Source organism: Protopterus annectens, chromosome 11.part0 (genome assembly GCF_019279795.1).
Source record: "Protopterus annectens isolate FY-2018-M chromosome 11.part0, PAN1.0, whole genome shotgun sequence".
In the NCBI taxonomy this organism is placed as follows: Eukaryota; Metazoa; Chordata; order Ceratodontiformes; family Protopteridae; genus Protopterus; species Protopterus annectens.
The window spans coordinates 435,074,566-435,087,334 of record NC_056745.1 but is presented as its reverse complement, the minus strand read 5'-3'; positions in this window follow the sequence as shown (position 1 = coordinate 435,087,334).

Genomic DNA, 12,769 nt, shown 5'->3' with positions numbered 1-12,769 from the left:
TTTTTGCTTTTCCAGAGCACTTATCATCCAGATCTTTTTGCAGAGGTCCTGGCACTATGTCCTCCATTCCTGGTCCAACTAGGCCTTGTGGTGATTGTAGTTTCTGTTCTTTTATCAACATTTCTGAGACTTATCATCCAGATCTCTGCAGAGAATTTACCTTCCATGCCCATGCAACTTGCATGACTCTTTATGTTGTTTATTTAGTGAAGTGTACTGCCTGCAGCTCTTTCTGTGTTGGCAAGACCAATATGGTGCTTCGTGATAGGATGAGGAAGCACATTTATCATATTAGGAAGGGCTCTTTAGACAATGCACTCTCAAAGCATGTTTTAGAACAGGAGAAATTTCACATTTTTAATTTTAGGGTTATTGAGGTTGTACCCCCCAGCATTAGGGAAGGTGACATTACTACATGCACTGAACTTAGAGAGACCTGTTGGATTATTATGCTTCGTGCAGACAGAGGGAAAGGACTAAATGAGAGGGCTTCTATCAAGCCCCTATTAAAGAAAAGGAGGCTTCAGAAGTGAACATTTTACAATATTTTATTTCATTTCTATTTTTATTTTTATGTCCGGATGTGTTTTCTGTGTTTTTGTATTTTATTTTCATGGGGGTTTTTATTGCAGTATATTAGTAGTATGTTTTTATGCACAAAGTGTAGTTACACACACACACACACACACACACACACATTATATATATATATATATATATATATATATCTACATTATATATACTGCCTTTAAGCATTTATTCTGTGCAGATTTTAATGTCTGTTTAGTATTTGGAGATGTACTCTTCCTTTAGTGTGAATGAGTTTAATTAATGAAATCTTTTGATTGGGTAGTGTATTAATGTCATGCATTTATATAGGGAGTGTTTTTATCTGTTTGTATCTGGTCTGAAGGAGCTTAACTGTGAAAGCGCTTACCGATTCTTACAATAATTTTTTGTGGATTATTTTTACTCCCTGAAGACTCCTGGTTCTCATTACTTTAAGATTTTTGCTCTTGTGACTGACCGACACAGGAAAACAGTAATTGTGCCTGTTTGTTTTTGACCTGGAATATGCCTGGTTCGTTCTGTTGCTTGTTCTTCATATTACTTCTGTTATTACACATTATTTAGCAAAGGAAGATTTATCCCTCTGTTTGCATCTTATCCTTTTTGTGAATATAAATTATAATTAGAAGTGCAGTGGAAGAAAAAGTGGTTTGAGTTGAATGCTGCTTGTTTTTCTTGTACTTGATTTTGACTGGCATTCCAGTAATGTATTAAAGTATTTTTTTCATGCCTCACAACCTTCTTGTTTCCATAGCTGTTCTACACTTCATTTTGTCTTGATTGGACTTTCATAATGATGGTTTGGCATCCAGGGCAGTGTATTTAATTAGTTACAGTTTCTGTGGTTTTTGAGCATAGCTCCTCCCATTTCAAGTTGGCCACACCCATTTCCATTGATCCCACCCATTCAGCTGTCTCCTGCAGCCCCCCTTTGATTTGAAGTCACCAGCCACCACTGCTAAACAGTAATTTTTTTAACTGAATTGGTTTGTTTTATGCTAGGATTTTGCTTTTTCTTTGGACTGTCACATTACTTTTCTGTCAAGTGAAAGACCGTGGTTCTTTTATTACATTGTGTGGACGTATAGTATTAGGAAAAAAAAACTAACTTTTACTGTGAAAATATTTATATATTGTGTTTAGGAGCTAGAGCAAGTGTATGATGTACTTTTCACAGTGTTTTTAAGGTGAAAATGCTACTTTTTGATACTTGCCTTTTACTGGCTGTTCCTGCCAGTTTTACCTGAGTTTCAGGCTTCTTTCTTAGTTTTATCATGGAACAACTTACCTCTTCATCTGATGGCCATAGAAAAGAAGATTTCCAGTCAGCCTTTGTCCTCTTCAGCAGGCTACTATTTTGACTCTGACTGAGATGGGTGACTGCAGTGGCCATTTCTGGCACATCATACCACTTATTTCCTTTGTTTTCTCTAGTGTAGTCCCTTCAGTCCCCATGACCTGGGGGTTAGACATGTCCTCTGTGGCTTTTGAAGTGCACTTGTCAGGTGTGGGAGAACCACTCTTGTTGTTCTCTGTGGAAGTAGCAGAGAATGCTTTTCTGCCTAGCCTGGCTGGGATGCCTGTTCCCCAAGATGATGTTTTCACAGCAACTCACTCTCCTCCACTCACATCTCCACCTTATCACAGCAGTCAGCACTTCACTGATTGTTCCTGGGGTCCTCTTCCTTCAATGGCTCTATCCCGCTCCATTCACCCTGTGGGCTCACTCTGCTCCCCTACCCTGCCCCCAATTCCAACACGCCCCAGTGCTCCTACATTTATTCACCCAAACCACACCCCCTACAATAACTACCAATCATAACATCCCACCCCTTAAAATGCCAGAACCAACACATCTAAGTCTCACCTAGTAAACCACCTAACTTATCCTTATCGTTACACTATATACAACCATGCCATAATGTCATTCATATCAACCTCTCCACAATGGAAAATCCTACTTCTATCTTCCTTCATACCTATTCTTACTATATCTTATCTACTTACATTTTATGAACATCTCCACTACGTAAACCTTTGTTACCCAACAAAGCAAACCTCCTCAACACCATTAGCTCACACTCAAAGCCATTCAAACACACCCAGTATAATAGCCTACCTACCAGCAAAATATCACAGACCGACTCACATCAGATATTGTCCAAAAGCTAAGAAATCTCTGTTCCTAACATGTAAACCTCTGCAACTTAGACTTAGAAATCAACTCCAATCTTTAATAGATGGAGATATCCATCCCAATCCACGCCCAAATTGTATCCAGTCTAGAGAGACCCATAACACAACCCACACTAGTACGCAACTCCTTACCAGACCTCCCAACTCACTATTGATAGCCCATCTTAACATCAGGAGCATGAATAATAAGGTTGCCCAATTACATGCTCTCATGGATGTGCATTCATTTTATATCCTGTGTCTCACTGAAACTTGGCTCAAACCATCTGTACAAGGCAACAAATTTATACCACCAGGGTATAGCATCTTAAGACTAGATGGAAAAGCTAAGAAGGGAGGTGGAGTAGCTATACTATATAAATCCGGATTACAGGTGACATCTATTGACTCTAAACCCCCTCTAACTAGTAATGAAGAAATACTTATCTCCAGCATTCAACTCAATAACTGTAAATCCATCTACATTATTGCTTTCTACCTTCCCCCAGGGAATAACTCTAATACCCTAGAAAATATCCTAAATTGGCTTTCCACCAATTATCCCCAAGAAACAATAGTACTCTGTGACTTTAATATCAACTAGAAAAGCTGTACTGAACAGCCCTCTACTCATCTTAACCTACATGGGTTTACTCAAGCTATTAGCTCCTCCACAAGGACCAATAAACACAATAACAATGAAAGCACCCTAGATTGGATTCTGATAAATATACATCACCAAAGTTACAAAGTAGGGACTCTCCCTGAGGATATAAGTGACCATGCACTCACCTTCATAACCAGATTTGAGACTGACATCCCTAGCCCAATTATCTATAGAACAATAAGGAGTAACAAAAATTTTAACCCTGATATCTTCCAAACTGAACTTAAAGCATGCAACTGGTCACCCCTCAAAAACTTACCTCTAGAGGAAGCAGTAATCTACTTTAATACTAAATTCTTAAGTCTTCTTGACCTCCATGCTCCAAAAAGAACCATTAGAACCAGGAATAAACCTGCCCCCGGCTCTCAAATGGAGCAAAACAAAAAATGCTCCTCAGAAATAAAGTCTGGGCCAAGTGGCTTACTACTAAAAAACCAGAGGATCACTTAAAGTTCAGACAGCTAAGAAATTATGCAAAAAAATCCATTCCGTCAGACAAAAGAAACTATTACATTCAACATACCCAGCAAAACAAACCACAAAAATTCTGGGCAGGGATAAACACACTCTTACACCCAGGCAGTTCTGTCACACCCACCCCTTGAGGTACTGACCATGACAATCCAAAGCAAATCGCAAGTACCTTTAATACATTCTTCACTGAGACCATTCAGTCTCTTGCCAATCAGCTAACTCCTGACAGCTCATCTCTGATGTCCTCTAATACTACCTTACCTCCCTCATTTCATCTCAAACCTGTCCCTACATCCTTTATCCGTACCCTATTACTAAAACTCAAACCTACGACCACTGCAGCGGATCTCCTTCCTGCAGAATATCTGCAAAAAGCTGCAAATGCCATAGCCTACCCCATCTCCATTCTGATTAACAGAGCAATCTCTGAGGGAACTATTCCTTTTATTTGGAAGATCACGCATATTATCCCCCTGCATAAAGGTGGAAACTCAAGGGAATTACCCAACTACAGACCTATTGCTATACTATCTCCACTGGCAAAAATCATGGAGAAATGCATTCATAAGCAACTGTTAAAACACCTAATAGATAACTTATTAGCTAACTGCCAACATGGCTTCAGGCCATTTCACAGTACTACTACTGCCCTTTTATCCTTCTCTATCTGTATAAACAAAAATCACATTAACAACACTCTATCCTCAGCCCTCTTTATTGATCTCTCTAAAGCCTTCGATATGGTTAACCACCAACTTCTCATAAACATACTCAAAAACCTATCTCTTGATGCACTGGCTATACAATGGTTTCAATCCTACTTAAACAATAGGCAACAAGCAGTTCTGTGGGAGAACAACTTATCTCCCCATTGCACTCTGTCCCCCCCAAGGTTCTATACTTGGACCTCTTCTATTTTCTATTTTTATCAACGGCCTGCATACTGTAATTCCTCAAGCTACCATAATACAATACGCAGATGACTCCACATTAATATGCTCAGCCCCAACCCCTTCAGACCTTCAGTCTCTCACCCAAAAAGTTTTTAACATAGTTGAGGAATGGCCTCATCTTGAACTTCCCAAAAAAAACAAACTCCTACTTTTTACTCCCACTCATAGGGCCACACCACTACACTTTACTGTTACATCAAACAACGGAACCATCATATCCCCCGACTCTACCACAAAACTCCTAGGGGTACTAATTGACAATAACCTTAACTTTGATAATCACATTAACAATATCATAAAAACAATCAACAAAAAACTAGGCTCCCTCTATAGAATCAAATCCTTTCTTACCCCACTAGCAAGGTCTACTATTGCCCAGACCCACTTAATCTCTACCCTCCTCTATGCCTCCCCTATATATACTAACCTCTCAAAAAACAACTTGAACAAACTGGCTGTCTCCTACAACAATATTGCTAGATTTGCAACAGGCTCTATATTCAGAACCCATCACTGTATTAATTATGAACAACTAGGATGGCTGGAGTTTCCAAATCTACTTCTATTTAAACAATTAACAGTTGCCTACAAAATCCTGTATCTGCCTACTAACGCACCAGTTATTACCAAGCTTATCACCCCCTACAACAACCTTAAGACCCTATGCTCATCTAATAAAATATTAATACAAATAGGCAAAACCTACAATAAGGCTGGTGACTCTTTGTTCTCTAATATCATGGGTAAAACCTGGAACTCTCTCCCCAGTGACCTGACCTCCCTTTCTTCACTAACACAATTTAAAATCAGGCTTAAAACCTACCTTAAATCCCATTGGTTATGCCCCTGTGTGAACCCAGACTAACTTCTCATCTCATTTCTTACAAAGATACCTGTCTTATTACTGTACATACTAACTGCCTACTGAAAACCATAAATATAACAGGCCTTAAAATTGATTATAATCTCTATCAATATCCCTAAAATGTCATTTAGACTACCTACTAAGTTAACAAAAGATACATATAAGATTCTGCAATCAAATGTGTTTTGAAGTGAACATATTTCCTTATATTTTAATTTATTCACATCTGTATAATATATCATGTATAATATAGCTTAATTTTGTATTGTACTTGCACCTGTGAAATATTGTTTTTTATATATAATATTTTACTGTATTTCCGAGGAGTTTTTCTCCCCGGGCCTCTGCTGAAAATGGACATATATCCAGCTGGACTAGCCCGGTCAACAAATGTAAAAATAATAAATGTCGCTGACAGCAGCTGATCTTCTATAGTAAAGATTCCTGTCCAAAAAGCAGAAATCTAAACATGTACTTCTCCTGTCTGGGTGACTTTTAACAGGGGTGATTTATTTGGGATTAGCTCAGGGCCATAGGTGCTGGAAGCTGTTGAAAACTGGGGGGCAGAGGGTGAGAGGGGCACTTAGTGATCTAAAAAGAGCAATTTTTAAAACTATTTACTACCACGGCATAGGTTCACTTGGAGGACATTTTAAGCTGTGCCAATTTCCTTTTGGTGCTTGAATTAACATTTTCTGCTTGGACTTGCTTATCCCATGGCTGATAATTGTATATTAGCCCTAGTGGGAATAAATGTGATTGTACTATAGATAATTTGAGGGGACCCATGTAAGGGATACAGCGTTTAGGAACTGTCTCTATCCATTAGTGGCATGAGGGGCAATCCTGGAGTACATTTTCTATTATCCATCCTTAGATCAAAGTTGTATTTGAATATGGACAGTGATGAGCTTTATTTTACTTGAATGGACAGTCTGTTCTGGAACAGTGGTAGCCTCTGTGATATATATCCATCTCTACACAACATTCAGTTTAGATATCTGGACTGAGTATTTCTGATGCCATTTGACTTGCTGATGTTCAATAGGTCCATCTGTATTAGGTCAGAGGATGCCTTGTATACCAGACATGTCAACTCTAAGCAGTCTGTAGGATACTGAATATAGTAATAAATCTTTGAGGTGATCCATGCAAGACCTATTGTTTAGGACTTTAAAATGGATTTTGACTAGATCTAGAAATGTTGCATGGGTCTGGACAGATACATGCCAAAGTGGGCATTTTCACAATGATTAACCTAATGAGGGCTTTGTAAAGGGGGACAGTAACATCTCTAAATCTAGCCAAAATCAATTTGTTTATAAGCTGTGCAATATAGAAAGACATTCTTATGACTCTGGGCACATGTTGGTCAAACGTTAGGTCATTGTACACACAAGTTCCCAAATGTCAAACAACTGGGTCAGTTCTCAGGGGGGCATTGTCAATTTGGCAGTTCCCTGGAGTAGATGACTTTCCAAAGGACACACTAATGTATTTCTTGGAGTTTAGTTTCAATTCATGATTCTGGCACCAGTTATTGTTTGGGACAAACCTTCCTGCATGATAACCAAGTCATTTGGGGATTCCATAACTGCTCCTAGCTTGCAGGCATCTTGGACTTAGTTGGCCAAACCCCTTTGGTATTTCCTTCTACTTTTGAGATGTATATGCCAAACAAAGTCTCAGCACTGAACCCTGGGGGGACTCCATTGGTGAATTGTCTCTTCCCCTATTTTGATCTTCTGCATCCTGTGAGCAAGCATACATGTATGCATCCTTTGATCCACCTTCCTGGTTGTATTAACCTGATTGTATTAAATTATATTCTTTGTATAATATAACACCACTTGTTAGAATGTGTTTTAAATGTGTAGTTTGGAACAATCTTCTAGTAAGCAATGAAACAAAATGTATGAACCAATAATGACAAAACTACCCATTTCAGAAAATGTCAACCATAAAAGGCCACTCAAACTTCTGTAATTATATTCCACCAATATTAGTAAATATGCAAAATATCTACAGAACTAAGTCATCTAAATAATTCCACATTAAAGGGATCTGTAACTAATAAAAAGGTTGCTGCTAGCAAACAGCCTCATATTTCATTGTTTCATGTACAAAGTGCCTGTTGCCCTTGAAGAATAAATTGCCTATGCTGCATTAAAAAAATGACAAGCTAGTAATTTTGCAGTGGAAAATGGATGGCAAACTGATAACAGAAACATAGTTACTAGATAACTCCTCCAAAGGAGGACATTCATAGGACTGCATCATCCACTCCCTTTAAAGTGCAAAGGATCTATCTGCATACTGTGAGAGTAGAACCCACAAGCGCCTGCATCAAAAGCAAGTATACTACCTGTTGTGCTGCTAACAATGCAAACAACTTAGCATAAGTAGCACTAAACTTCTCTTCCCTGAATCCCTCAGCTCCTTGTAAAATCCACCTGACACTCAACTAAATCTCTCAACTTCGCAGCACAAGAAATCTGGAAAAAGCCAAAATTTATTGGGGGGACAAAAGCCCAAAAACCAGAGACACATTTTAAACATTGCTTGCATAATTTTAGAAAGCTGCTAGAATAAAATGTTTTACCACCATGCATTTCACCACCAAGGCTTGAACTTAGGACCCACTGCACTACAGTCGGATCAACATACCAATATGCCAAATCAGCAGTTTCCTAAAAGATAGGAAGACTAAAACTTAAATGGCTATCATTTTGTGAATTCATTTCTCACTTCTCACCATAGCTCTCAATCTCTTGGCACAAAAAACCTGGACAAAGCCAGCCAATAATGGGGGAATACAGCCCCAAAAATATGGACAAATTTCAAATACTGATCTTAGAAAATTGCTAGAATAAAAGGTTTTGTGTTACCATTTATTTTCTGAAGAATATGAAGTCTGAAATTCAAATGCCTGTCATTATTTAGTGAATTCAATCCTTCACTGGTTTGCCACAAAAATGCTGAAATCCACATATTCTATGAGGAATAGAATAAATATATGAGGCATAAATCTAGAAAACTTTCACAATAGGAACCTACTCCCTCAAGAGACAGTGACTATGACATACACCTAGACGCAACTACTGAGAGATTCTCTGGTTTTGCCTTCCTTTCTTTGACCCAGAAGTTCTGCATTTCCCTTACATTACATACTGTCTGGTAAAGGCAAATCCAAATGGTACACAAACAGCAGACTCAACATTACGCTCTCGAACACACACAATGTACATGCTTTTTATCACAGCTATGAAATGGCTACTTGGTTCTGTATATAGCTTACCAATGCACACAAATGACCTGTCAGTTAAAACACTGCCAATGAAGTGCAAATATTTTTCACACTGCTGTACCTTAATCTTCAAGCATACATCCTTCTCTCCCTGCATCATTACACATTTATTACCAGCATCAGTAACTGGTACCAAATTCCAGTAGCATATAGTAAATAATGTGCTAAATTCAACAAATAAGCAAATGTATAAGTATTCTGCATGTTAAAATGCATTTTTTTCAGTAATGGGCATATTTTCAAAAACTGTTTCACTAGACAAGCCATGGGCAAAAAATCATACTGAGGTAATAAGACATGAAGAAGAATAAATACTATTTGCACACTGTTACCTGCAATGTATGCCTTATACTTTTCTTGAATTCATTGTTCATATCCACAATAATATTTATACCAAAAAGAGCATATATATTTGACTACAGAGATTAATTAGTGCAAATATAGGACAGATCCATTATCTTATTTGTTTTGCTTGAAAGAAGGCTCAGACTTTTTAGGCTTTGTGCACTTTTCATAGCTATGATGATTCTTTTGATTAGTATAATTCATTGGTAGTTACTAGGCACACAATCCAGGAAACTACCGAGGAGCCTAACCCCAAATTCCCATTTTCACTAAAATACTAGATCAAGGTCATGCAGTACACAAATGATGGCTGAGGGAATCAAACCCAGTACATCAAGCATTAGCTCATTAATGGTACATAGCCCTACCTCTCAATGCAAGAAATCTGGACAAAGCCCGACAAAATAGGGGACAAAGGCCCCAACATAGGAACATATTTTAAATATTGCTGTTGTAAACTTAGAAAGTTGCAGAAGTAACAGGGTTTATTTTAACCTACATTTTCTGAAGAATCTGAAGTCTGAATGACTTCAGTCCGCAAATCATCACAATTATTTGCTAGAAAGCTACAATTTTTATGAGGAACAGACCAAAAATATGATCCAAAATTCTGGACATTCTGCAAACATCTGGACAGTTGAGAGGTATGTTCATAGCCTTAATCCTCTGCCCTAACTGCCAGACTCAACTGATAACCATTCCTGACATGTGGTGACCCTAAAACTGCTAGACAGAAGTAATGTTGAGGGGAGGGCCAGAGTTACATGTAATACTCTGACTGAAAGGGCTGTGGTTGAAGGGAGCAGGATGCATGATAAATGAACAGGGAATTGTGCTAAGAATGGGACTGGCACAAGGCACAAAGAAACATTAGGCAGAGCAGGGAATTGAGCTGCAGTCAGTGACTGCAGGTCAGATGCAAAGAGTTGGACTGAGCAGAAACAAAAATTCATTTCTAGTTATCCATGTTTTAAGATTGAATGCCATCTACCTCTTAAATTTGGTCTGCTGCAAGAAAATGGTGATCAAAAGCCATAACCAGAAGAATCAGTCTATAAAGTGCCAGGAAACCTCTTCAGATCTGACAGCTGGTACATCTAATAAACATACAAAATTAATCTTGTCCGTCACTCTGGCCCAAAAATGGGGTTAAACAGAGTTTCATAGCTAAATTCCTTTCACTTGCTGACATAAATCTCATCCTGCAAACAAACATTAAAGTTAGGATTAATTTCTCAGGCCTCCAATTCAATTTTTTAAATGATTCCAACAGAACTGGTAGGAAAAAAAGAAAACTGTTTAGCAGCAAAGTATGCCAACAAAGATCAAAGCTTCTCCCTGATTTTATATTCCAAATTAGAAATTCCTTATTGCCATGAAATGTACAGTGTATGATATTTCAAGCAGGAGACGCACCATAATTTCTTAAAAGCAGGCTGTCTTACTGACAAAACTTAGGCTAACTTTACTCGTAAAAAAAAAAAAAAAATATATATATATATATATATATATATATATATATATATATATATATATATGTATATGTATACACACACACGCCCCGCATGAATATTGACACTCCCCTGCCATGCCAAGGTATGAATATTCATGCCATCCTTAAGCTGTCTGAAAAGGTATAGTTTATTGGTTTTACAATACAATGCAAAGCGTTCAAGAAACCATAAATAAAAATGCAAACACACAAAAGACATGCAGTTTGACATCACATACAAACTAGTCACGGGCAGACATGCCTAAGCTGTCCGAAAAGGCACCTGTTCAAGAAACCATAAATAAAAATGCAAACATTGTTCCAGTCATTCAGAGGAGAAAAATTCTGTTGTCGTTCGCGAAACCACCAAGCCAGGCATGAGCTAAGTATGACTACTACTACCTACTGGATCTTCAAAAGAAACTTTCACCCATCATTATAGATTCCACTAACTTACTTAACTTTCTCCCTCTAAAGTCTTACATTTGTGTTTCGTAAGAAGGGTGCAGTTCCGTTTCTTGAGGAAAAGCACCTTTTATCAGTTCACTTGTGCATCACTTAACTTTCAACTGTGTGAGGGACAAATCTCAGCAGAACTGGGGACAAAAGCAGAAGTATTTAGGGACACTTTTTAAAATGTTACTACAATTAACTTGAGGTGCTGATGGAAAAAGTGTGTGAATTACTGTTAATTTTTTTAAATAAATGAAGTGTGTTACACCTATTTATTGTTATTTGCATATTCACTAACTTTTCTCCAAAGGAACTTACCGGTTTTACAAGGAATTAATTTGAGTCAAAATCAGGAACATTTCAGAGGTATGGGGTTGCTTCCAGTAGGTGCACAAGGTATCTTATGATAGTAAGTTTATCGGAGCAACTTTACAGTAAATTTCCTGCTTGTTTCTCTGCTCTCAGCAGCTAGAGTTCTGGGTCCGGTCTGGTATGCATGCGTTCTGAATAAATACCTCCAGATCAGCCTGAACAGCAGCTCAAAAACAGCCGTTTCACGATGATGCAAAAGTGTGTGTGGGGGGGAAGGGTGCCCCTTCCCCCTCGCTCTATGGTTCCGGTTCCCATGCTCCGGGCTTAGTGAAAATGCTTAGCATAATAGCATTCCATTTTCTTTGAAAAAATATGATTTATTACAACTGGAATTTCCCCAGCACACTCTGGTTCTTTCAACTTTTGGAGCATGTTTGTTCTTATTACACCCTGTAACATGCCTGACAGCCAGCCTGCTGCCCCTACGAAGATAATTAGGTTGTATAAAGTTCCTCATCTTACGGGCTCTTCTTTTCTTATTTCAGGTCTGATCCTTCAGTGATTTCCTTGGCAAATTATTTTGCAGCTAAATATTTAGCTAACCCCCTCCCCCACTCTAACAAGGATGGAAAAGCTTTCAATAGATTCGGGATAAGAGGATATTCCTCTACCACTCTTCTTTTCAGTTTTCGTACATCTCACACTTGAGTGTTAAAAGTTTTTGCTTGCTTCCTTTGAGAATGTAAGGAGCATTATTGACACTTTTCTATCATCTGAGGGCAAATCTTCACTGAATACTCGTACCGTTTCTTTCTCAAGCAACCAAACTCAACCAATGCCTTCTCCAGAGCAACAGGTAGTAGGTTTGTTATGTTAAGGTTTAAATGGTGATTTTCTCAAAATTTGCCTGGGGATGTTATCTTCCATGGATAGGGAAGCTGTATTTTGGATATGTGCTGCTGCTGAGGTCTTGAAAAAGTATGAGGCAAGGATCAAGTGGTGACTCAGATTTGTAGGCCTTTTGTCTTTAAATTTTTTTAAAGATTTCATCTGTAACTCAGGATCTTTTTATAAAAATGGAAAATAAAAATTAGCAGCCTCAGCAACTGTCTGGCAAGTAGATATTCCCAGAAACCATTACAGTCCAAGTCTGAAT